This window comes from Oenanthe melanoleuca, chromosome 14 (genome assembly GCF_029582105.1).
Source record: "Oenanthe melanoleuca isolate GR-GAL-2019-014 chromosome 14, OMel1.0, whole genome shotgun sequence".
Lineage (NCBI taxonomy): Eukaryota > Metazoa > Chordata > Aves > Passeriformes > Muscicapidae > Oenanthe > Oenanthe melanoleuca.
Genome location: NC_079348.1, coordinates 3,016,965 through 3,044,442, shown reverse-complemented (window position 1 = coordinate 3,044,442; position 27,478 = coordinate 3,016,965).

Here is a 27,478-nt window from a genome sequence, read left to right as displayed (position 1 = left end):
GTGCAGCTGCTCAGCATCAGTTCTTCCTGCACAGAACACCACAATTCCTTGTTCTCCCACATTCTCCATTTGTGGCACTGTGGGTTTAACACAAGAACAGGTTTCTGAGGGTACTTTTGTGCCTGCTGTACTTTCCAAAGGGCCTGAGACAGTGGGTGTGAGGCATTTGTCTAATCTTACTGCACAAACTCCTCCTACAGTCCACACTGAGAATATGTACTTCCAAAAGGTGATCATCCCTCCTGCCTTCAGACACAAGGGTTTCTTTGGGGTTTTTTTCTGGAAGAGCACTTCCCACAGCAAACATTTCAGCCAAACAACTCGACATGTCAGATAACTGCAGGCAAATCCCAGCCCAGCTGTAAAAACCACCACGAGCCTCAGAGCACCAGTGTAATGACAAACACCTCAAATGTCACAAGGAAAAGAAAGAGATTTCAGGGCAGAGATTGCTGATAGAAGGAGATGTCTGCAGCAGTGAATGCTGCTTGTCACAAAGGGGCTGCTCAGCCCTGGTGCTGTCAGAGATCTGCACTCAGGTCACCAGCAGGTCAGTAAGGTGGAAAAGGACTGGCAGGTCCCAGGGGCACAGCCACAGCAAATCTCTCTGCCTGGTGTGTGCCAGAGGCAGCAGCACACCTCCTCTGCCCAGATACAGATGTTCCCTGGCCTCCTTCACTGGGGGATTTGAACTCTGACAAGGAATTACAACTCTGACCTTTCTGTCAGACCAGGTCTGCTCTTGCTAGGCAAGCCCAGGCAGGTTCATACCCTGGCATTTCCTTCAGCTGCAGAGCAGTTAGTGATTGCTCCATACACGTTTTGCACTGATCCAAGAACTCTGAGAGAAATGGTTTTTTCATTTGTTTTCACATCACTGACCTTTGCAGTGACAATTCAGCAACCCACAGAGCTGCCCATCCGTGCAGCCCTGGCTGGAAAAAGCTTGGCTGGTGTTTCACAAGAGAGCATCACACCTGAGTGCAAGGGTGTTTTTGTCTCTCCACTCGAGCTCAGGCTTGGGGAGGGTGACTTTAACAGAGATGTGACAGAACAGAAGCCAGTGAGACTGAAACCACCCCATTCCCACTGTGGCATGACTCTCTCCCACTGCAGCCTGCCAGGTTTCTTCAGGATTTAGTTCCATGCCTAATTAGAGATGTAAACAGCAGAAGTTAAAGACCCAAGGGCAGCTCATCCAAGGACTCTCTTGCAGCCTGGCAGCCAGGGTCACCCCATCCCCAGACAATTCCCCTCCCTCTTTCCCAACCTTTAAATCCTCTATTAAAAACAGGAGCTCAGTGAGTTACTGCCCATCCACTGCAGCTCAGGGGGCTCTGTAGGGAAAGAGGGACATCCTCAAATGGAAGAACTGAGCTCAGACATCAGCTCTAGGGGCCACTGTCCCTGCTGAATTTGGCTCTAAGGAAAGCAGGAGGGGAAATAAAACATGGAGGGGAAATAACTTTCAGTAGCTTGATAACCAAAAGCAGCAACTTTGCAGAGTCCAGCTAAGCACTTGCTTTAATAAAAGATGATACCAACACCTGCAAAACTTAATTTTCCCCCATCTCTTAGCCCATCACTGTCCCCAGAGCCCTACTATTGTTGTGACATCACAAGGAAAGCAGGGATGTGGGTTGGACCATTCACCAGAGAAAATAACTCTCTTTCCTTGCTCCAGTAGCTCTGACCAGCACAGGAAACAGGGAGCTTGAGGAGGAGGGAGGAGGAAGAAAGGAGCAGCCCCAGAGCAGGGAACAGCAGCCTCACCTCAGAACATGGCCTGGGTTTGGATTATTAGGTATCCAAAAGTACAACTTGGCTGCCTAATTTGATTTTCAAAAGAAAATTAAGTGGATTAGGGGTTAGATTTTTTTTTTTTCTAAGGGATTTAATTTCCTACAGGGACAGAGGAGTAGCCAGTGGGAGAGTATTACAACTCAATTAGGATTATAACAAAGAGCTTATGTTTGTTTTCCCCATTCACACAATTTATAAGGGGTTGAAGGAATTTTGTACAAATAATCAAATTATAGCAAACCTAAAAACACTTGGTTTCTTCTGATAGAGATCAGCTGTATGAAGCTGCAGGCCAAACAGAATTTCAGAATGTGATCACTGCAAACAAACAAAAATTCAGGAAGTTCTGCTTCAACAATTACCCTAACCCCTGGTGTTTTTCCATAAAATATTGGTATTTCACTCAAGGTGTTTACCCTCAAAATCTAAAAATAACCCAACACTGACAATTTTTTTCCTTTGTTCTTGTTGTAAATATGTCAAAGGAACCTTAGCTTTTGGTCCTTTTTTTACCCTCCCTAGTGAGAAATATCTTACTGCTTTCTTCAATGAAAACCACCTCTTGGTTCTCCAATCCTCTGAAACAAAAAACTGCTGAAATCCACTGCTCCAAGTATTAGCTCATCTGATTTTGGAAGGAAGGATAACAAGCATAATCCTGCCATTTTTCCTGAAATCCTAAATTCTCCATGTTTATGAATAATTGCAAGGAATAAATTCTCTGTGTGACTTTAATTTCTTTAGCTTTTTTCACATCCTCTACAGAAAACATCCACCTACATGAAAATGTAATATTTACCAAAGTTGGTTCCCATGTCACAGGTTTTAATTACAGAGACTGAGACAATCTTCTACAAATGTAGGAAAGGAGAACTCAGAATCAGGTATTAAGATCTCTCACAGCTTCCTGGTACTTCTGCCTAAAGCAAAACTACTACAGTGTAAACTTTTATTTCCTAATAAAATTCATTTGGGAGTTGGGGAGCTGACAGAGGCTGGATCCAGGACTTTGCCCCATGGCTGTTTAGAAACTCCAGTCTGGTCAAAGACTTTCATTACACTGGTTTTTTACACATGCTCCTTAAAAGCTGAGAAGTAACAGCATAACTTTAAGAATCCCATTTTCACCGTGAAATGGTGCAAAATTCCTCCCCTGAGGTAGTTATCTCACAGAATTAAAAAACAATAAATGGAAAGTAAAAAATAAAAGAAAAGGGGAAAGGGGGAAGAAACAGGTGGAAAGGCACTGAAGCTGTAGAGTTCTGACAAATCATCTTGGCACATAGTCCCAGTGGTGATGAGAAACTGTTCTGTGTGTTTTATTTATTTTTTACATGGCAGAACAAGAAATGCACTTGAGGCGAATTGCAGAATATTGTTAAATTAGTGGGCTTATTTTATTAATACCCAGGAGAATGTAGTGATGAGAGAGAATTATTTTATACACAGCCAGTGTAAGCACACACAGCAGCACGTGTCCCAGCCCTGCAGTCTGTCTCTTGTACTCAGTGCATGTCAGCAAACACCCCATGGTTTAACACAATATCCTAAGGTAGTATTTCTATGCTGGGAATTACATACATTGCTTTTTCTCTCCATAAAATAAATAAATCTAGTGAGCTTTATTTACAGTGCATCAAACCCAACAGACTGTTCTCCATATTTTGGCCTAGGAATGGTGCATTTAGCTGTGTGGCTCTTCTACCTTGTACCCTCATGATAAGGTAAGTGGCTTGGAGTCAATGAAAAATGCAAAACACACTTTACCAGGGCATCTTCTTCAACAGAAACTGAACTTCGATGTCATTCATCCCCCAGGCAGTATTTGTAGCCAGCAGAAGAAAACCAATGTGCACAATTCTCTTGATAAGAAGAGTGAAAATTAGAAACATGGAGGTTTACTTAAGCAGATTCAAGTATCCCTGGAAACAGGTGACTAAAGCCAGACAAACCTTGCATGCTTCAGCTCACAGTGTGCTCATAAACCAAATTCTGGTTTTCTGTTTGCAGTGCTTGGACTCTTGCCTGAAGAGCCAAGTCAGGTTAATTTAAATCTCTGAATTAGAAATCCACAGGAAAGGCAAGAGCAGGCTGCTGTGATGTGATCCAGGACAGGGCAGATGCAAACAGCAGCCCAGGCTTGACTGAAAGATGCAGGTTTGCACATCCAGTCACTCTGGCCACACATTCCCCACCTGCCTTTAAAGGTTCTGCAAAGGGCACCCAGGGAGAACAAGAGCTGGCAGTGTCACCAGTCAGGGCTGACTTTTGTGTGGGGATGAGATGCTGTTCATGGCTTAACTTCCATAGCTAAATCCAACAGCTGCAATTCTATGTGCTAGTTCAATTTTGGCATGTTTGTATTTTCTGAAATTTTGATTTAGGCTCATAAGAAGTCCAAAAAAGAGCAAGTATACTGTGTGCTTTAATTTATTCTCATTTTGTTACCAGAGGGAGAAGAAATCTCACAGTTAGACTGTATTAATCTGTCTTCCTACAATGCCATTAGTAAAATGTCATTTTGATTTGAACCTACTGTGACCTACTTGAGGAAAAAATTCCCATGCTGCATACACTATATATCAGTGTGTACATATATATACCAGAGAACTTTTCATTAGCTGTAAAACTGCATAATGGTGTTTATATATGAGTATGGCTTAATTAGCTACACAGTGAAAAGTGCAATGAAAATGCAAAAGGTTTGGAAGGGCTGAGCTGCAAGAGTAAAATGGATTTCAACATGTCTTGGGAATACTGAAGTTTGTATAATAAGGTCAAAGTCTCAGCTCCCATTGATAAATACAACTTTACATAAATAAATATTGTGTGGGGGGTCCTTATCAGACAGACTGGTGAGTTCACTGAAGAAGACAAGGCTGATGGATTGTTCCCTGAGCTCTGCAGAGAAGAGCTTCACATCTGCAATTCAGCTGGCATTGTAAAAAAATAAAAAAAAATAAAAAAATAATAAAATAAAAAAATAAAAATAAAAAAACAGCTACCACCCTTCCAAGCCACTGGGGTGGAAGAATGTTTTCACAGAAATGAGTTTGTGTGTTGGAGAAGCTGCCCCAAGACACAAAATGTCAACTGTGACAAGCATGAGGGAAAACAACATCTTTTAGTCCAAACTAGCAGTATTTGGTGCTGAAGGTAAATGGAGATTCCTTATGAGGGAAGAGCCTTTCTGAGCTGCAGCTGCTGGAGGAGATGATGCAGCTCAGGGACTATTCCAGCAAAGGTAGGGTGGTTTGTCTGGCCTAAAAAACACCAACAGACCACTTCTTTATCAGAAGATCAAGAAGATTTTAGGTTATTTCTAGAATATAATAATTTGCAAGTTTGATAATGACCTTATAAATGTCCATGACAGCTTTCCAAGATCCTAATGTGTAACTCAGTGAGTCCTTCTAAGCTACTTTAGAAAACAACAACAACAAAAATAAAATAAAACCCCCCAAATAACCAAACAAACATGTACCAATACAGGCATAGCAACCCCATTTAATTCTGTTCCCCATGTATGCCAGGTGCTAATTAGGAGCTGGTCCTCATCACATAAATGGGATCCAGCTTTGCACTTTTCCAAAACACAAAAGGTCAAATTCCAACCCAGGGTTTTGTTCTGGCCTATCCTAATGGCTACAAAAAGCTGCACAGTTGAGATCTGGATCAGGTTCAAAACTTTCCCAAAATGTATCTCTGTTCACATCCTGATTTTTGAATCCAGCTCATCTCTAATTATTATTATCACACAATGTCAGATCTCAGGTTATGCACTTTAAATTTCTCCCTATAAACAATTAATTAGCTTGCTACATCCTTTCTATAAATAGCCTGTACATGTGAATTATTCTCATCTGCCCAGACACACAAAAATCCCAGTTCTGTTTTTTGTCTTCTGATTTTCCCTAGTGGTCTGCAGCTGTCAGGCAGCCAGACACACATTGTGCTCGTCATATTTGGAGATAAAAATAAAATTGTGGGGCTAATTGACAAAGTTTTTTGGATCAAGTTAGTGCTTGAGAAATCAGGTTTTCCCCAGAAAATGTCTGAGAGCAGCACTTGTATCAATTTAACTGCAGTGGAGAGCTGCCTCCTGCACCAGCTGCAGTGTTGTGTGGATCCCAGGGATGGAGCATCATGCTATTATGGGACAGGATTCATATGGCTGCCCAAATTAATCCTGCTGACAGTTTTTCCAGACTCATCCTAGAGGTGCTGACAGGCAAGATCAGCCCATAAGCTTCAGCTGTGCTCCCAGCAAGCCACCTCTGTCTCCAGACAGGTTCTTTGCTTCCCTGCACCAGGTTTTCAGCTCCTCCCTGGAGATGCCAGGGACAGTGTGCAGCCAGTCCTCTGCCAGGTCAGGGCACGTTGCTGGGACTTGGCTTCACTCACAGATCAGCTGGATTTACACAAAGCATCCTCAGCCATCTGCTAATGGGAGGTAGGCTTTGTGTGTGTATAAATATATACATGTATATTATATATACACAAAAATATATCTCCATCAGACCAATAACTGCAGCAGCCACGAATATACAACAAAGCAAACCTCCATGTGAATCTACCAGAGCCATCCCTCTCAGCCTGTGTGCACCCCACTGTGAAATGTGCACACTGAGCATCTTTGTCTCATGCCTGTGCTGAGACTGAGTAAGAAATATTGGTAAAGCACTTTGGAAGATTGTCAGCCAGTGCAGCCAAGCGTTATGCTCATTTTGAAGCACTAATCTATACATTTTTCCCCACAATCTAGCACACAATTGGCACTGCACCCAGGCAGAGAGAAGAAACTGGGATTATTGGATATTTTCATGTTTCACTGAGTGATGCTGCTATCAGAGTGAGAACAGCAGGACACTGATTGTCCCTGCTTTGTGGCCTTGAAGTTCAGGGAGGAATCACTCTGGTTACCCAGGGTGAGCAGAGCTTTCCTAAGCCTGTGATTGTGCCACCCCACCAGCACAGTGAAAAGCCCACAGGCACCCCAGCATCCCCAAGGTCCTCAATCCCTTCTCCTTGATTGCTGCTTTTCAGGAAAACCCCCCTGAAGCCTCAGTGTGTGAGCAAACCTCTCTGTCAGCCCCTTCCTGCCTGTGGGGGTGTCCAGCAGATTTTGGGGTGTCCCTGGGTCAAGTCCATGTTCCCCTTGTTTTGGATTTTACTGAGGACAGCTGTGTAATGAAGAATTAGCATTCAGGATTGAAAATGGAACAAGGATGGGCTAGTTACTGATGCTGGTTTCTTAAGGGTCCGTCTGTGCATCATTTCAAGCAGCTTTCCTCTTTTCACACACTCATGTTCATCTCCCTCACATAAGATGTTCCTGACACCTGAATTTTCCTTCTGCTCTGTCAAATTAGTTACCTTTTGACATTTTACATTTTTTTGTATTTCATGAAGGCCACCAGAGGAATAATCTCTGTGAACTAAAAGATTCTCATCATTTTGGAGATGAAAACCTTCTGGTTTTCTATTTTGTATCACTCAATAATATGAAATGCCAACTTGTCTTGTTGACTCTTAGCCCCTTTTACTTCAGTTCAGTAGTTTAAAGACTCATGCAATAAAGTCACATAAAGCCTCAATTATTCTTCATTTCTCTTTGCTGAACTGTTTTAGTCAACAACTGCCCTTGGTTCATTTTAAGTATGATGTTATCTGGTTACATTTGCCCTTGGAAGTTATTGCTGCTCTCTCAGCCATATTTGACCAATATTAATCTACTCTGTTTTTCATTTTCTAGGCATCCCACAGAGTTCAGAACATTATTGATACTCAGATTCATCTGTTTTAATTTGACTTTCTCCAAACTATGACTGCAGAAAAAGGCAACTTTATTGTAGAAAAACACTAATTGGAAGTAGGAAAGTGCTACTTTGTTAGATTGTATTAAGAATTCCTCTCCCTTCCTCCCCAAAACCAAGCTGAGCTATTCCCTGTATTGGATTACATTCCCCTGACTAAGACCTGGGCATGTCTGAGCCTCACCAACAACAGCACAAATCCCAAGCAGAGACAGAAAAACCATAATTATCAACTGTGAGTTTGTCTGAGTTGGTAACTGAGATAAACCACATGGTCCCCAGGCAGGGCTTGTCTGTCAGTGCAGCCACCAAGATCTGAACTAAACAACAACTTCTTTTTTTTCCCAAACAGCAACAAGGAGGACACAGAGCACAACTCCCTAAGGAACTTTCTGATGGGGATGGGGCATCATATGGAAGCAAATATGTGAATACAATAGCAGGCCAAAGAAAAACTCCAGCAACTGATTCATTGATTACAATATATGTGGGGGGAAAAAAAAAAAAAATTTTTGTTTGCTTTTTAAAATTCTATTAGACCTCCAAGAGAGAGAAAAGCACAAAAACCACATGGCTCAGCAGGGAAGGGACTGCTGGTTTCCATACATCCATCTCCCATCCCATTGAAAGGAAGTTGGGATTAAATCCATCCTCCAGCCCCACACACTGCTTGTGCAGAGCTTCTTCTCTGAAGAAGGGAAAAATAAAATAAAAATGCCCTGGACCACAGAAGAGCAGCCAGCTTCTAGGGGAACATTTCCTTATCAATAAATGTCAGCCCATTATTACAGCTCACATTATTATCAGCATCATTAATAGGAAAATGTAAATTATGGTGAAATTCTTATTTAGGGAGATGTCTTTGAAAAACTGATTTTTCGTTTCAGAAATATTTTTATTTTTAAATAAATACTTTAATGTTATACTCTTTTTAGTTAAGAGTTCAACAGTAATCCAGATGGAAACACTTTTTAATCTAAATATCTCTGTAGGGCTTTTTTTCCTTTCTAAAATATGGGTTTTGAAGAAAAAAAAAATCAGTTTTCTTTGCTTTCTCCATCCCGAATCAAAATTCCCATCTAACTGTAATTGATGTTTAACTTCCCACATCTCTCTGCAGGTAAATCCTGAGGGTGCAGAGTTCCAGAGGTGTTATATCCCTGTGGCACACTGGGGATGTGCTGGCTCTGTATAGCACCAATCCAAAGTGGGGCTCCTACTCTCATTAGCACGACTAAAAACCAAATAATAAATGTAAATTAAACATTCACCCATTACAGTAAGTCATCACCTGCAATTTCTCTGTTTGTTCTGCCTTTCTTTTTTAAAGTTCCTCTATTTACTTTTTTAATTTTTCTCCTGTTCCTCCCCTTAGAAATGACATGTGAACTCTCCTTGCACTACTCTGAATATCTGCTTGGCAGACCTGTGAGCACTTTGTCTTCTTACCTGTCCCTACAAAGCTCAGCATTGTTGGGAGAGGTTTAGAAAGTTACTAACACAACAAAATCTGAAAATGAGCTATAATAGCATTAGTGCCATTGGATTCCCTGGTGCAGGACCTGTACTGCATATTTTTGCAACTGCATAGTCAACCCCTTTAATTAATAAAGGTAAATTCAGAAATCAGTGTGCTCACTCATATTAAAATTCTTATTTTGTGAGCAGGTTTATTTTCTCCATAGTGGTTTTTTTCCTCTACTATTTTCCTAAATCTTTTGCCAGTGTTAACATATTTTCCAAAGAGATGGTTTGACATTTTCTCTGGTATGTACCTATACCCCAAAGAATTCTTTAATGGCTGTTTATGTCTCAGAGAAACTAGTGTTATAGTGCAATTTTTCAAGTAAGCAGCTCAGTGATACAGATTATTTTAGATAGGAATAACTGAGCTGGGTAATTCATCTAACCTACCTGACCTGACAACTCCTTTCATTATTTTAGTCAGTAATTGAGATGCCAGGATGTGTGCTGGTGATGACAATATCAGTCCACTTCAGCCAGCCTGCACATCCTCGTGGGTGAGTGATGCTCAGCACAAAGTCCTCTCTGCCAGCTCCAGAGGGGGACAAGCTCTGGGGATTGATGTGTGCCCTCACCTGAGCTCTTTTATTGCTCTCATGACCAATGAGGGGACTGTCCTGGAGGCAGCAAGTGCCAGTGCCACATCTCACCCTTCCCTGCCTCTGTATTTACTGTATTTACTGGTTTTACTGGTTTTACTGGTTTTACTGTATTTACTGTTTTTACTGTATTTACTGGTTTTACTGTATTTACTGGTTTTTCTGTATTTACTGTATTTGCTGTATTTGCTGTATTTACTGTATTTACTGTTTTACTGATTTACTGTATTTACTGTATTTACTGTATTTGCTGTATTTGCTGTATTTACTGTTTTACTGTATTTACTGTATTTACTGTATTTACTGTTTTACTGTATTTGCTGTATTTACTGTTTTTACTGTATTTACTGTATTTGCTGTATTTACTGTTTTACTGTATTTACTGTATTTGCTGTATTTGCTGTATTTACTGTATTTACTGTATTTGCTGTATTTGCTGTATTTACTGTTTTACTGTTTTACTGTATTTGCTGTATTTGCTGTATTTACTCTATTTGCTGTATTTACTGTATTTACTGTATTTCCTGTATTTACTGTTTTGCTGTATTTACTGTTTTTACTGTATTTACTGTATTTACTGTATTTGCTGTATTTACTCTATTTGCTGTATTTACTGTTTTACTGTATTTGCTGTATTTGCTGTATTTGCTGCATTTACTGTGGTGGTGGGAGCTCTGCTGGCTCATCCACCTCTTCCATCCACCCCTGTCCTTCTGCAGGCTGCTCACAGACAGGAGGGGCAAAGCTCTGCCCATTCCCTTAAATTCACTCCCACATCAAGGGGAGAAACAAAACATTCAGGGATTTTCCTCCCTCCTCCCCACCCTCTTCTGAAAACAGCTGAGACCTGTGCTTTAGAGACTTCAAGTCCCCCCTTCCTGATCCCCAGCTTTAGCAGCCTCCACACACCTGAAAATGAGATGAGGAATGCTTTGTGCTCCTTTGTCTAGCCCAGTATTTGCTTCCATTTAAAGGAGCCTTTAATCCTCACATCACAAAAGCTCCTCCTGTGTTTTCAGGCAGAGGAACATGGTGAGGGCCACAAAAAAAAAAATAAAAAAAATGTTCAGAACATGCAACAGCAGCTCTGGTTTAACACAGGGATATACAAATATTGTAAAATATGAAATAGAATTGAAGTAGTAAATAGGAACATCAGCCAAGCAGTCACTGAGCTGCATGGAAAAGCACTGGGAAAAGCAATGGCTGTAGGTAACACACTGCATGTGCTGAATGCCCTACAGAGATTTCAGAGATCATTAAAAATATATAGAAACTGTTATTTCAGTATCTCTAGATCTAAGATACCCCCAAAGATATTTTTACCAAGTAGAGCCTAAAAATGAACACTTCAGCATGAAAATACCTTTTCAGCATTGCTGTTCTGGAGAAATCAAGTTCCTCTGGAAGGTCAAATTCTCTTCCAGAGCATCACAAATCTCTGGAAATAAGGAAAAATCTAGAGCAAGACTTGCAAGTGATATAAAAATACCATGGAGGTAGTGGGCACCAACTACAGATGTGCTGTGGAGAATCCAGATGACCTGCCCTGACTTACTGTAAATTCTCAGCAGCACAGAGGAAAAATACAGCCACAGATATTCCAAATAAACTACATTTAGTGGTAAAAAGTTTATTTCATAGAACTGATATCCAAAGTCTCTGCAGCTACAGACACCTTTAATTAGAAAGCTTATTTTACTTCCTGAATATTCAGAGAACTGCACACTGGCTTCAAGCTGGTTTCATTTTCCAATCTCATATTACAGCAGGAGCTGCACATAAAATGACAAGAAGTTTTATCCCTGTGTTTTGCTAGAGCCAGCACTGCACTTTTCTCAGTGAGGTGTAACTCTGGAAATGTTTCTGTGCATTTACATCTTCACCCCCTTAAGGTCCCAGTTCCAAAATTACATCATGACCATCATTATTTAGATCTGAATGAGGTAAATTTGAATAGAGATAGATTCCTCTGGAATCAGGATCAGGGCAATAGAGGGAGATTGCTTTTCTAAAGTCCCATCATAAAGTCATGATGGTTTGCTGAAAAAAAATAGAAAAAGTCCAAAAAAAACCAAGCCCCAAAACACATGCAGGCATCAGCTTTAATTTATTAGGTTAAATAGGGGGAGATGATATCTTGGTTTTGTTATAATTTGGACAGAGAATAAAAAGAATTCTGCATTGTCACTTGATTTACACCACATGGGTTAAATATTTGAAGCAACCATTGAAGGAGTGGTTCTCTGAAAAGAACATTAAGTTCTTCAGCTTTGACAGGCAAGGTCAGTGATTGGCATTTCAAAACAAAAAAGGCTGAAAAGAATATAAAGCCCAAAGAATAAACCTTTCACTTCACACACAGCTTCACATGGGCTGTTTTGTCACAAAACTCTTCTTCATCAGGGTATATTCACTGTATCCTCACAATTTTTGTGTATCAACAGGATGGAAGAGATCAGATCTTAGTCCATTCCTCACTAGGGAAATTTTTAGCTTCTCTACCCAGTGGATAACCAGACATTTGGGATTTGGAACAGAATATTTGTCTTCCCATTCAATCCATTCTTGTCTTGATTACAGAATAAAACACATGTTGCTAGAATATGAAACAAGATGTGCATGAAACAGAAACAGGGATGTGCAATTGTCTGGTATAATATCTGAATTCCAGCAAATTACAGTTAACCAGACAACAACAATTCCATTTTGTAAGAACTTTCAATGTAACCACAACAAAACGTGGAGAATACTTTCCAAATGTTTTTTGCTTAGCATGGGAGCAAAAAGAAATCCATTTAAAATATTGTCATTAAAAAAAAAAAAAAAAACCCCAAAATAAAACCAAAATACCAAAACAACTACAACAACAAAACACCAAAAACAGGCAAAATGTCCACTTTCTGAATAAAGATGCCTTTCCATTTGGAAAGAGGATCCAGGAGAGTTTTAGCTGGAGTGAAGGAATATGGAAAATTCAAGCCTGTTTCTCATCCCAGATCAGGATGGCAATAAAACAATTTCCCCCCCTTTTTTTTTTTTTTTTTTTTACTCCTTAGCTCTTCACCTCAGTGGATTACCAACATACCTGTCTTTACAAAACACTACAGCTTAACAAAAAGCATATTTGGCAAAGGGAAATTCTTTGATTTCACCTGCACCAGCAAAAAGCCATTGTTCCACCCTTCCAGGAAGTTAAGAAAACTGTTCTTATAAAAATGAATAACCAATGTAAGCAGAGTTACCTGGGTGTGGAAGCAGCATCAGGCTGTGTTCTCCCCTGTAACTATTTGCTGCTGCCATAATTCTGTCTTAAGTACAAATGACTGCACTGCTTTCAAAGAAGTTGCTATAAATGCTTTTTGCTGGAGGAGAAGATAAGTGCTAGCAGCTATAATTCAAAAGCAACAAAAGCTGCACACACTCCCTAGCAACACAACAAACCTCAGACTTCCACTTACAGCAACAGCAGAGAGCTGGGATGGTTCAAATTGTTTTTTCCTCCAAGAGCAGAAAGAAGGGAAAAAAAAAATCTGATCTCTTTTCAATGGAACAGGTTGAGCAATCACATTAAGGAATGATTTTGGTTTTTAATAGGTTGGTTAGGCTGTGGACAAGGGATTAAAAAGAATAAAATTTCTGCAGCTCAGTGAGCATCACACACAGACATTTAAGCAGGGGGATGTGAGGCATGAAGCCATTCAGGGACAGTCCTGTGCCCAGCCTGCAGCATCACCTTGGCAGGGATGCAGACCAACTTAAAAAATGCCAGCACAGAACAGTCAGGATGAAGGTGAGCCTGGAAATTTTGCCCCGAGGCACTACAGAAAGAATTAAAAACTGTTAAGTTTAAAAAAAAAAAAATTACAGTTGGGAAATTGTGGAAAAGATGACCTGAGTAAGTGTTTTATCTTGATTCTGTCTGTCAGTGACCCTGAGTATGCTAAGACTGAAAATCAAAATTATTGAAAATGTCTGAGATGGTTTTATCCCTGTAGATCTGAATTTTGCTGGTGAAGTCAGTCTTGACAGTAAAAATTCCCTCTTGACATCTATCTCAGTGGATCAAGGAATTCACATTTTAAAGCTCTTTGCCCAGATCTGAGGAACACCCTGAGCAAAACAGGCAATAATAGACAATCCTGTTACATTTGTGAACATGAGACTTCCAAAGTTCCACTAAAAATGTGTTTCCCTTCCTTCAGACTTCTGATCTTACACACATCACTGCAGAAATAGTCAAAATGCTCCAATTCAACTTGCAATTAACTCTCATTAAACAAGTCACAAGATCCATAAGACTGAATGGGTTTAGATATCCTCCACTGAAACGAATTCTAAAAGAAAAACTTCCACAATTTTGGAAAAGTTCCTTTGAAAAAAGCATGCATGCAGCCCACAGAAGTTGTACTATAAACACTTATTCTAGAGGCCCAACAGAATTGAATGTGGCACCTTTTAAATAGATTTCTCCAATCAGATTGCACTATAGCTGCAAGAAATGGCAGAGTTCTGCTTGCTAAATTTTACAGCTGCCTCCAACAACTTACAATACACAGCAAATCAAAGATCCCTCGTTGCCTTGAGTTAGCAAGAGGAGGAGTGCAAAAATTCACAAGTGCAAGAAGAAGAAACATGGGAGCAAGTCACAGGAGGCTGAAATGTTGTGGCTTTTCAGCCTTGAAGTTTTTTCAAGCCCCAGAATAAGTTCACTGGTCCAACAATGCACGAAGCATTTCTAAGGAATCACAAGTTTTACCAAAACCCTTTTTATGCTGAGCTCCAATGCTCAATCTTCCTGGGCCAGCAGATAATACTAAAATAATAATAATACAGATAATTCTGAAACTCAGGTGAGATGTTGAGGGCTTCCAGGTGACCACAATCATGTGAAAATGAAATTATCAGCACTCCCTTTGCACCCCCTTGCTCAGAAGAGCTGGCACTCCTCAATCCCTCCATAACCTGCAGTGCTGCTGAGCAAAAAATGTCACAGGGGATATTTCACTGCCTTTTCCTCACTGCCCTCTGCAGAACAGCTCAGAAAATATAAATCATAGAATAGCATGAAAATCACATTTCCTCTCTGCCTCTGGAATGATTTCATCACATCTTGCTCTGCTCAGCCTGTGAAACAGCTAATGCTCTTCTCTTATTTTCATGGATTTCAGGTTACCTGTGCTACTGACCTGTTTACAAGAAGAGCAACAAAAACATAAGGTGATGACAGGTTCTTGTCAGCCTGAAGAGATTTAAAACAAAAGAAATCCTGGCCCAAATTATAAAAACCATCTGAGCTTTTTGTATTCCCCAAAGCCAGTGCTTAAAGCTCAAAATTCAAAGATGAAAAAAGATGATTTTCATGGTTTACTCTTTTTTTTTTTTTTTTTTTTTGAGGGAGGGTTGTGTTTTAAAAATTTATACAGTGTTTAACCTGTTCAGCTAAGGAGACAGCACAAGTCAAATAGTGACTAATTCAAACAAGGATTAAAATGGAGGTTTCCAGGCTGAAATTTCAGAAATATTTGAGCACAATTAACTTGGTGACCTGCTTAGAGGGCAAGAGGTTTGAGAAGACTTGTTCATGGTACAAATGCTGCCTTAGGAAATAAGAGACATGTAAAAACAAATTAATGTGATTCTCTGAGATTTCACCTTCCTTTCTAATGACACTTCTTTTATAATGACATTTATTTTTCAACACTTATAATGCAGAACTATTATATTATTATAGAAGCAGGGAATTTGGAGTGAAGCAGGTAATTATTAGTAGATATTATGAATTTATTACATCTTGCTACTCCTAAACATGCTAGTTAGCTTCTGCTTTAGTCATTTCCAATAAGAAAGTCATCTTGATAATGGATGTGCAGACCTGTCCTAGATGCAAGGACTGGTCTTTAAATTCACCATGATTTCCTCTACAGGGATTTAATTAGGAGATCTTCTCCAAGACACTCCCCATTTCTGCACCTTCTAAGACTGACCTTTGATTTGTTGATTTTCACTTGCTTAAACACATCCTGAAACACATTTTGCAAACTGAATTAATTTTCGTTTGCACTTTACCATTTATGCAAAAATGGTCCAACACTCCAACTCTCTTTTTAAAGACTGGCTTCTAAAAAAAGAAATTTCTTAAAGTCTAAATCATTCAGTGTAACGTCTGCAAAATGTGCATAATGGTTGCTATTAGGACTTGTCATCTAGGGAAAAACCCTAAATACGTAAACCCACAAGAATTCACAGTAATTCAAAATATTATTTTCTACTTGGATATTCTAATTTTAGCTACTAAAAGACCATCATAGCATCAATACTAATGTTTATATTTTACAATGTCAATAGGAGCTTTTATCTTCCAGCTCAAGGCAGCTGGACCCTCCCAGCAAGAAGAGCTAATCCCAGGTAAGAAACATACAGATGGAGAATTCAATTCAAGCTGGAAATAGGCTGAAAAGTCCCAACTCTACTCAGGCTGTGAAAATTTCCTCACATAACCATAGTTTCAATAGAAGTTTGTAGTAGTGGAGGAGTATCACTCTTGCTCTTACCTTAGGCTAGCATCATTTCCATTACAAATGCATAATTCATATAAGCAGTTCTCTCTTTACCTTGTATCCATTTGAAAAATAAACCTGGCATTTTTGTTATTTTATGGATTTTTAAGAACTAGAATAAGCAGTGTTTACATGAACAGAATATAAAATCAATTCCATCTTGATTACATTTGACTTCAATGAGTACTAAGTGATGCTTTTTCCATTTAATCAGGGAGCAGTGTTGAAGCTACACTATTTGCATTTTAATAAAAATTCCCTCAAGATCCAAAAAAGTAGCAGCACAGCTAAGTGGCTAAACATTAAGAATTCATCTTTCTTGATGAATAATAAGATTTAACTTGTTTGGATATTATTTTGCTCTTAATTGTAAGACTTATTCAATAAACAGAACCAGCTTGAATATCACTAAGGCTGATATCTACCTTCAAAGCAATTAAAAAACCCTCCATATGCAGAGTTTTCCTGGAGTTTTGTGTGTTCACACACAACTTCACATGTGTGTTTACCCATATGCAAGCACACACTTATATATGCACAACTCATCCAGTTTTGCTGCAGGCAGCAGCAAATGTCCCTGAAGGACTGGATGAAATCACTTAAAACAGCATAACATTTTAGCTGCTAGAAAAGTAATACAGCACATCATTGCCCTCTAACATTAATAAAGGATGAAGCACAAATTCAGAGAATGTCTTTTCAGACTTGTTTCACCTCATGACAAGCATAATATGTTTTTTTCCCGGTGTCAAAAAATTTTAAATTGGGCCAAAACTAATCCTGACATTATTCCATTAGTTTTAATGGAATTGTGCAATAGATTAATTTACAGTACAACTAAACTATATCATTCTCTTTCTCATATGGTGGTTGTATTCTGAACAGTTAAAAGAGAAACAGCAGTGGGACCACAAAAAGCAATGAGTTTCCCAAAACGTCTCTCCTGAATTATCTTTTAAATTACAAAGCCACATTAAAACTAAAAACTGGAAAATTTATATTACACTGCCCTTCATAGGAATCTACAGGTTTGACAGCAAAGCATCCAAAATTTGTATCATGAGGATTGCAATTCAGACTCTTTAAAAGAAGGAGAAAGTGCTGATTTCTGGGGGAAAGCAAAGCCCACAGACCCACAAAAAGCAGAGAGGAGCTGGGCAATGGAATGGCTGCACACTGAGACCTGGAAGGCATTTAAGGATCTGGAGTGCCCATTTCCATTACAATTAGCATTTAGTTCCCCTGGGTAGTTTTGAAAATTTCAGCGTAGGTGTGTACATAAGCTACATTATTACTGAATCCTAAAACAGTTCAAGGAACATTAAATTTTATGTGCCATGTTCTCAGCTGGTGCTGCTCCACAGAGCCCCACTGAGGTCATTAAAGTGCTGCTGGAGGATCTGACATGGAGCCTCCACTCCTTACTCCTCTTTTGCCTGGTTTGTACACTTGGGATCAATAGCTCCATTACCAATAATCATTTGTAGATTCTTCATGACAACAGCGAATGAATTAGATGTTGCAAGGGTTGGATTGATTCACAGAATCACAGGTTGCTCCCCATCAGCAGTGCTGCCAGGTGAAGCTGTGAGCTCTCAGCACGGGGGGTTTCTCCTGAGCTGAGCTGCACACGGTGAAATTGCCTGGACTTTAATGGGATGGAAAAATGGGATGGTGAAAAGCTTGTGGGGCTCCTTGTGGTTTGTATTTCCACACCTTGCTGCCAGCCCCACCAGCCTCACAGTGCTGGCCCTTCAGGGGATGTAAAGAGCTCTCCCTCGAGCATGCAGACTATTTTGTCTGCATGTTTTTATTCCAAAACTGGGCTGCAAACACCACTCTTTACTGGGAGAGTGCCCTTCTCAGCCTGCCCCTGTCCCCAGCAGATTTGCAGCTGTGATTTGGGAGGAAGGAGTCAAAGCAAGAACTCAGAACTGAGAGTTTCTTTTCAGTGTGTCAGCTGTGATTTAGTGGCACTGCTACCAATAAAAGATGAGCAGCTCTTACAGCAAACAAGCATTTTGCCTCTATGGAAATCTAAACAAGCTGTAATATTTTGTAGTACTAATCCTTCCTCTTTGGTAATGTCTTGGGCATTCAAAGCATGATTGCTTTGAAAAGATGCTCCTGGCATTAAAATTAGACAGGACCCTAGTCATCATTGTTGAATCCAAGTGTTTTTACATAAGCTTTGTTTCAGTGGTTAATGATTTTTGGGTTTTTTTCTGATTATGACACCTGCTTAAAACAGCGACATTTAATTTAATCAGCAAGTTCAAGCTCCAAACCTTGTCTTTTTAATTAAACACCATCGAAAGCCTGCAAAAAAAAATTACTCATTTGATCACTAAAAGGAATTTTGGAGCATGCAAAAATGTGCAAAAATTTAAAACATTTATTCATAAGCTAATTAATTTTTTTTAAAAAAAAAGTAATTTGCACTGCTTCTAAATTTGACCAATACAAAATGTCTATTCCTGTCACAACCCAATAAAAGGAAAGAGAAGATTTCTGATCTGGGGGCAGCTGTTCCAGCCCACAGCAGCTCAGGGTCTGGCACTGCCTGCCCTGGCCCTGATTTGTCCCCAGCTCTTCAGCCCACACTCATTTCAGAGATCCCACTTAGAGCTGACAGGCATCTGGGGGTAATTTTAAAGCAGTGATAATATGGGAGCAATCATTGTATTTCCCCTGTTACAGTTGTTCCATGGAAATTCAGGAAACACTAGGGAAAAAAAAAAAAAAAATAAAAAATGAGATGTGCATTTGTGTTGGGATGGGGGCTGTGTTTTCACCCTCCTCTCTCTCTATTCCTGCATCAGAAATATATTGAAATAATCACTGCATATCCACACTTTCTCTATTTTTTCCTATTAGTTTTTTCTCTATTTTTTTTTTTTTTCCTATTTTGGAGAAAAAACTTTCTCTGTTTTTCCCCAAAATAGGGCTTGACTTGTCTCTGGTTGTATCATCTCAAGGAGCCACCTGTCCCACATTGCATGAGTCCAGTCTATCACAGAACAACACAGATAAACTCTGCACCAAGGGCTGCTGTGTCTTACAACATAACCTAAGTGGTTTTTCCTTCCCTGCACACTCACAAAGCCCATAACCATGCCTGAAATAAATGCCCTCAACTCAGCTTCAATGTGTCCATTCAGTAGAAATGTTACTAAATTAATAAGAGTAAATTAACTGTACATTAAGGTCCCTGCTTCTGAATTTTTTACCAGTGTTTTTAAAGCACTGTCTGATAATTGGGTATTGATTTCAATGCCCTACAAATTGACCCATCCAGTGGTCTTTGGCTCTTGCTTGATTCTCCTCCATTAAGGCACTGACAATGATAGTTTTAACTATTTTGCAATATTCTTATTTCAGAAGATTTTACTGAGCCCCTTTTTCACTGCAGACCAAATCAGAAGGATGTAATTACTTCCATGCTGATCAACATCATAATGGATTTTACTTTAGTTCCTACCATGAAACTCTCCACTGTAATTAACAGCCCAGAAACTGATAGTATGAACATGATTCAGTGCTGTACAATCAGATCTCTGTTTTACACATCTACCCTCAGTTCATGGCAGTACCACAACCTCATGATGAGCCACAATCTCCATCAAAAAAAGCTGAACCAGCAGAGATGCTGCAGAGCTCCAACAATCTCACTTGATGCTGCAGGTGCTGTTAATGCACCCAGACCCACACAACCACAGCAAGCTTTCCTATTCTCTCATTTTCTACTCTCCTCACCAGTAAGAGCAGGACAGAGAGGATAAGATCACATCACATTAGCAAAGCCCTTGAATTTGGGGCTTGTGAGGAGGAATTTGGACCCCACATATTAATAAGAGTCTTATTAATGCACAGTAGGGTTCCCTGCCTTTCACTTACACAGTACTGAAAAGGATTAAATCTGAAATAGGAAGGGATATTACCAAATAATATGTCTTGAAAGTTTCAAATCTCTGATATCTGTCATCTTTCTGCTGCTGCAGTTACACTGTATTCTTATTTCTGTTCTTTTCATGATTATACCCTCAAACAATTCCACTGCTTCCCCACTCAGTGCTAGCTTCAGTGTGTGCCTGCCCCTGCTTTCAAAGGCTTATTTAGAATTACAGAACTGGGGGGCATCAGGGGACAAATAACCATTTAGCTCACTCCCTGCACTGAAGGGAGATAAATATCCTGGATATTGTGGGGGTTTTCCCTCACAATTTCCATAATTTGGTGTTATTTTGAGAGCACCACATTCATACCAGTTAAATTCCAACATCAATAGACTTTTGGCCAAAAATATATACTGAGGTCAAGAATTGCAGAGAGTTGAAGAGATGAGAGGGATGTGAAGTTGAGCAAAATTAGAGATTGGTAAGAGCTGCAGAGCAGCACATATGGGAGGTCCCAGAACAACACCAAGTTTTCCTACTGGGCTCTCAAGAACTGTGATTATCTTGATAGTCTTTAACCACCTCACAGAAAAGCAAGTTTTTCCCCAGTCACCATTTCCAGCCCCAGAGCAACACCCTGGCAGGAGGGTCACCAGGTGAAGCCACAGTAGATGTTCCTCAGCTATTTGTGCCCTGACATGCTGAAAACAAACATGACCTGTGCAGGCAGAGCAGGGTGAGGCACTGAGCTGTCACACTGCTACTCTAGATTAACATCCCAATTCCTACAGACTGGCAGAGACAAGCTCACCCTTTTAGCTGCAGCACTAAGAAATAAAACATGCTAACTCTCCTAAATTTTTGTTACCTCACTCCTCACAAACTAATTATTTTAAATAGTGTTAAACTTCCATTACAAATCCTATTCTTGCACGATATTTATGATTTAAATTATCTATAAACCCCTGAAACCAGGTTCCCTGTAATCCCCTGATGAGCCCAGTTTGGAGCAGGGCAGAGCAGAGTGCTGCAGTGGGGATATGAAGGCATTGGCAGCAGAGGGACCTTTGCAGCAGAAGGAAATTGCAGTGTTCATCCTGCTGCAGGGTGGATGGCTCAGGAATGTGCAATTAAGCACTCATTGTTAATCTCACCTCAGTGTGCTGGGCACAGAAGGATGCTGGTGGTGTTCACACACCTCCAGCTCACCTGGGCACTGCACAGAGCTGGGCATAACCACCTCAGTCTGCTCAGGACACTGGGCTGGGAGTCACAAAATGTGAATTCTGAGTCTGCCCTCGCCATACAACTTCTGTCTCCCTGATCTTTAAGGCAGAGGTACCTTTGCTCAGGTAGAGACCATGCAGCTCACAGCAGACAGCTTTAGGCATCAGTACAGTCTCAGACACTCAGAGAAAAGCCAGACCCTCCAGAGGATGGCTCAAAGGAAGAGTCTGAGCTGTAATTGCACCTTCAAGTTGCCCTTCTTGCTGCTGAGAGAGCTGAGGGCAGCAGCATCCCAGGGTTACTCAGCCTCTGTCACAGCTGAGACATTGCAAACACCTGCAGCAGTGACCTCCTCTCCCACCTGCAGATGACAGATGCTGCTTCAAAAAACCCAACCAACAGAAGCAAACAAACCTGCACAGTTATTAAGGTCATTTCTGCTCTGCCTGGGGCTGCTGATGCACTCAAACTCCCCAGCAGCTTGTCTTTGAGCAGAGCATTTGGAAAAGCACGGGGCACTTTAGGACTGTGTTGCCATTTGCCACCAGGGAAAGGAGCAGGTGCTTTTCCATCCTCAGTGCTGCTGAAACTGGAATTGCCTTTGCCAGTCAGGACAAACAAAGTGACCCTGAGAGCTCAGCCAGTCTGAAAAACACTCCCTGTCTCTGGTACACTTTGATACCATTTTTCAGTTGCAATTGCCACATGTACACGTGGTGTGTCTGTTGGAGAAAAATGTGTTTTTGGTCATTCTAACACATCCTTAACCAGACCTGTGTGTGCAGCTATCAGCATGCACACACAAGGGATGGAGCAGATATCCAAATTCTTTGCTGTTTTTCCAGCCCTTGATCATCTGTCACACTTACATTTCTAAATGTCTACACTTGAACAGTATCCAGGATGAAACAGTCTCATGTGTTTTTGTCCAAGCTTGTGCAATTGTCCCTAGCCTAAGACTGTTGCATCAACATATTGCAAAATACTGGGGTGACACAGAGCAATACATGACTAAAAACATAGAAAAACCCTTTATGTGTCTGTGCAAATATATTTACCAGAGGAAATCCTATTTCAAACAACTTAAAATCTGAAGCAAGGTTTATGAATGCACAAGAGAATTTTATTTTTAGACTGAGAATAAAAACAAGCATCATACAGATTAAAATTTTTCCTGTTAGTGTGAGATGTCTTGTTGCTGGTTCATTGTATTCTGGGAAAGGGCTACAAACCTGTTAGACAGCAAAGAACAAAAAGTTCATCTAGGCTGGTCTCTGGAGGACAAGATGATGTAGGGACAGCCAAGCATACAGCAAGGTTTGGAAAAATGCTGCTATGCAGCCACAGTGCTTTGTTCTCAAAGAAAAAAATCCTAAAGAAAATTAAACTATTAAAAGTGTCCTGATTAAGTGAATAGATGGCCCCAGACAGGTTTGCATTATAAACATTAATTGCACATTAGCTCAACTAATTAAAAAATAAATACTGTACACGGCAGGAAGCTCCTTCTTAAAAGCAACTTCTGCCTTGGGAAATGAGCCAGTTCTTTTTGCAAACACAAACCACAAGCCCTGGAGTGTCAGTGAAATGGCTGTTCCAGCCAGGGAGACTGAGAACACCCCGGGGCAGATATCACTGCTGTGCCAACTGTGCAGAGCCAAAGTGGCAGCAAACACCAGGAAACCCTTAATGAAAGGATCTCTTCATCCCCTCTGACTGCCCAGCCCACTGCAAGCCTCAGATGAATGGAACACAAAAACAAAAAGCAGTTCACTGGCTGGGCTTTGGCAGGGGGCTGGAGCAGAGGCTTTGGGGAGCCAGTGGTGGGGGGAGTTGCTCTTTTCTGGGTGCTGGAAACTCTGGGGCAAACCCCAGCCTTGGGCAAGTGCTCACCAGCAGCACAGTGCCAAAACTGCCAGGGTGTGCAGTGCCCAAACCCCCCTGGTGCTCTCCCCATCCCCACTGCTGCTGCCCCAGGCACAGCTCCTCACACCAGGGTGCTCCATGGCAAGTGCTTTCCAAGGAGCCAAGCAAGAGAGGAGATATTCAGGCTTTGCAGCTCAGCTGAGGGCAGGAATGAAGGATTTTGGTGACCTAGTTTGGCTGTGGGGGATGGTCGTGGTGCTGATAAGCTGAAAGATGTGATAGGAAAAAAAAAATGAAAAAAAAAAAACAACAACAAACCAAAATCTACCCTGCAGCACATCACCAGAGCAAAGCCTGCCTGGCAGGAGCCAGGCTAGCACAGGCTAGTGCTCAAGACACAGGGTAATTTGCATCTAACCAGCATTACTAACCAGATTCACACTTGCTTGCATTTTCTTAGCAAACATGCATATGCAATAAGAGATTAAAGATGTTTTCAGACATGAATATTAGCTTTCTATACCTGTGTACACACACAGAACCTTTCCTTTTTTAGGCAGAGAGGCACAGGCACTTTCACCAGGGTGACACTAAGTAGTTAATGCAATAGTAGATAAAAATCAAGATGCCACATCAATTTGTGTGAGAGGAGTTGTACTGATATATCTGGGTTCACATCCAAGCTCTGCCACAGACTAGCTACATAACCCCAGGCAAGGCAGCTCCTTCTCCACTCCTTAGATCCAGGAAAAGCTATTTTTCTTCTGTCTTTTATCTGTTCTCCATTTAGCTCTTTGGGGAAGCCACTTGTGCAATCAGCCTTTGTGTAGCACTGAGCACATAAAAGATCCAGTCTCAATTTAAACACTGGTGTAATGCAGATAATAAACAATCATCATTAAGCCATTAATTCACTTAACAGCCTTTTTCTCTCTTTCTGCCAACACACTTTCTGAGTTGGAAGGGGTTTTTTTCAGCAGGGAGATAAATTTGTAGTGTCTTGCAAAAGAAAAGATTATGTGCCTGTGTATTCATAATATTGAGTCATAATAATAAATGACTATTTGATAAATTTCTTGACAAGCAGCACAGATCTTCCCTTCAAGTCATGCCACATTTTAATAGCCAGTTCTGTGGAGGGGATTCAGAGGAATTACAGAGCTAGCTTGGATGCCATTTAAATCTCACTGATAATCAAAAACCTGCTATCTAAACACACTAAGTGCAGTATCACTTCCATAGTGCATGCTATCAAATATGCATAAATCTCCTCTCTGGGGGGATTGCTGCTGTGGACAGGGCACCTGCAATGCATCCAGTGGCAGCCAGCAGAGGAATTGTTTCTTGCAGTGTAATCTGACTATTCTGACTGAGAAAGGCTTCCTGAGATCATGGTAACTGCTGATATTTTATTTTATTGCAATCTGAGGGGATTAGGGAAATCACATCCCCCAGCACTTTATTTCTGGCAGGTGAGAATGTCACATTTGTGCTAAGCCTGAGGGAATGTTTAAGCTCACTGGGAGGGAACAAATGCTTGCCCAGAAACCCAGGGTTGGTGCACACTGCTGGGAAAAAGCAACCCCACCATGCACAGCCTGGGGAACTAGCAGAGCAGTACATCCTAAAAGAAACAGGTCAGTGGGAGACTGAGGCAGCCATGCTCAGCCTGCAGCATCCATGGATACAGAAATCCCCCTGAGGATGCTCCTGAGGCTGAGCACACACTGGCTCTGAGGCATGCAGCCAGTGCCAGGCTGACAGCACAGCTGGGAACAGAGAGGCAGAGACTTTTCTCAAACTGTCTCACTAGTTTACACATCACTTATGGACAGAAAACCTATTCTGCTCTTCCTTCACCTCAGCATCCCTGCTGTATTTCCAAAACAGCTTAATCATCATCATGGAGCTCAGATCCCCCCCCTTCACACCAGCTCTTAAACATGCTCAGTGTTGTATTCCTGGCATAATTCCTCCCTTCTTGGGTTTATCTCCATGTAACTGCACTTAGACACCTTTCCATATCTTGCTATTTCCTTCTTGCTCAAAGCCAAGCTGTAAAAACCCCTGCTGCTCTCCACAGTCACATGGACACAGCACATGGCAAGCACGGTTTACATCCCATAATGGAACAGAAAACAGCCACAATCTGCTTGCCCAGCTCAGCCCCCATAACTAAAGTGAGGAGCTCATTGTTCTCCCTGCAGCTGCCCAAACCCCTGCAGCAGCAGCAGCTGCCCTGGCACAGGTGAGCACATCAGAGCCTTTCTCAGAGGCAGGACACAGAGTTAATGCCCTGGGGAGAAGCTCTGGATGTTCCACACACAACAGAGAGCTCCACAAAAAAGCTTTCATGATTAATGGGAACTCTAACACCGTGGGAGCTAAAGACCTTTTGCTCTCAGCAGACTCTTAAAGCAGTCTCTGTGCAGAGGAGGGAATCAAGCCAGAACAACACAGTATTTCCAGTGCCCTTTTTGATCTTCCAGAGAGTTTAGTAAAATATCTGAGATCCCAGTGACATATTGGCTTTGTGCTAGGCATGGGAGACACGGCAGAGAGGGAAGCAGTCAGACTTTCTTCTCAGCAGAAAGCATTCTTTGTCAGTGATAATTTTTTTTTGTCACAGCTCCAACTTTAAATTCAAAGAAACTTGCATCTCAAGTGAATTTCTGCAATTGGATTCCAACAACTGGCTGGTAGTTAAGTTTCATTTACAAGTTTTGTAAAACACAGAGATAATTATCAGTGTTACCATTTTAGGGGGTCCCTTTTAAAAAGCTTTGAAGAGAATGAAACCCCAAGAAAGAAATGGCAGCAAAACTCTTGCCTTATCTCACTGCATGCAGAGGAAGGCAGAAGTCACTCCATGGTGAGTATCTGGTGGAAGGTTGACAAGCTGCAGCCTGAAAATTCTTTAGCTCACCCCCAACAGGAAAAGACAAGCCCTGGTTGTGGGAGAACATCAGTTATTTGCATCCACATCCTGCACCTTTCCCTGGGCTCCTCCCAGCCTCCTGCTGTCAGCTCTTCCCTCTGCCAGCAGCAGATTCTGCTCTGAGCAATTGTGGAGCAGCCAGTGGGGCTCAAAGCAATCCCCCATATGCACCACAGCCTCCCCATCTTTCTCCAGCCCTCCCCACCTGATCTCTTCACACCCTGAGGAAAGCTGGCAAAGCAAACAGCTGGGGGAGGAAACTAATTTGTCCCTTGTACATCTGCCTGTGGAATTTGGAGCAGGGAAAAGACAAGGAAAGAGCTGTTCTGTTTCTTCTTTCCTGCCCATGTTTCCAGACAGCCAGCTCACTGTTTCCTCTGCTGCAATCCACCATGCTCTTGTATTTATTTCCCTTGCTCCCATCAGTTTATTCCACTCCACACTCATGCTCAGTTTTGTTCAGGTCCCACCCAATGCTCCCAGGACATTTCAGACTCCTGTACAGGTTAAAAATTACTCTTGTGAGACAACTGAGGGTTCACCTCTCCTGCTCTTCTGGGGAAAGGAACAGAACAAGTGCCTGCCTGAATCCAAATCAAAGAGCAGGGACCTGGACCTCTGTGCCTCTCACACCCAGCCTGTGCTGAGGAACTAACACCCTTCATTCATGCCATTCTCTGCCAGGGGAAAAGAGTTAATGTCAGCAATTTAAAAATTATTACCACCCATAACAGTGCACTTCCCAAAGACAAATAATGCTAACGCTGCTGAAAGAGTATTGATTCCATAAAATGATCAGAAGGGAGTGCTTAATTATTTCCTGAGGAAAGAAAAAAGAACATGCTAATACCACAGATCTCCATTACATAAGACCATTTCTAAGAATAAAAGCCTTCATGTCAATTCTAGGTCTTCCTTCTTTCACAGCCAAATCCATATCCTTTAGGCAGCTTGTTACAGCTTCTCATAAATCCCTTTAGAAATTTAATGCAAACTACCCTTTTTTAATAAGCATTTTAATTCTGGTGTGGGTTCTGTATTCTCCAAGGCAGGCATGTGCATGAAGTGCATTGTGTGTCTCCTGGGTGATTGCAAGAATGGCTTTAACACACACACTAAAAAATAACCATAGCAGTAATTCTGGGATTTGACCCCAAGTTACTCTTTTCAGAAACAAATCTTCATGTTACTCTGTATGTTGATGTCAATAGCTGCCAAGAAACATGTTTTAAAGAGCAGAAAAAAATAA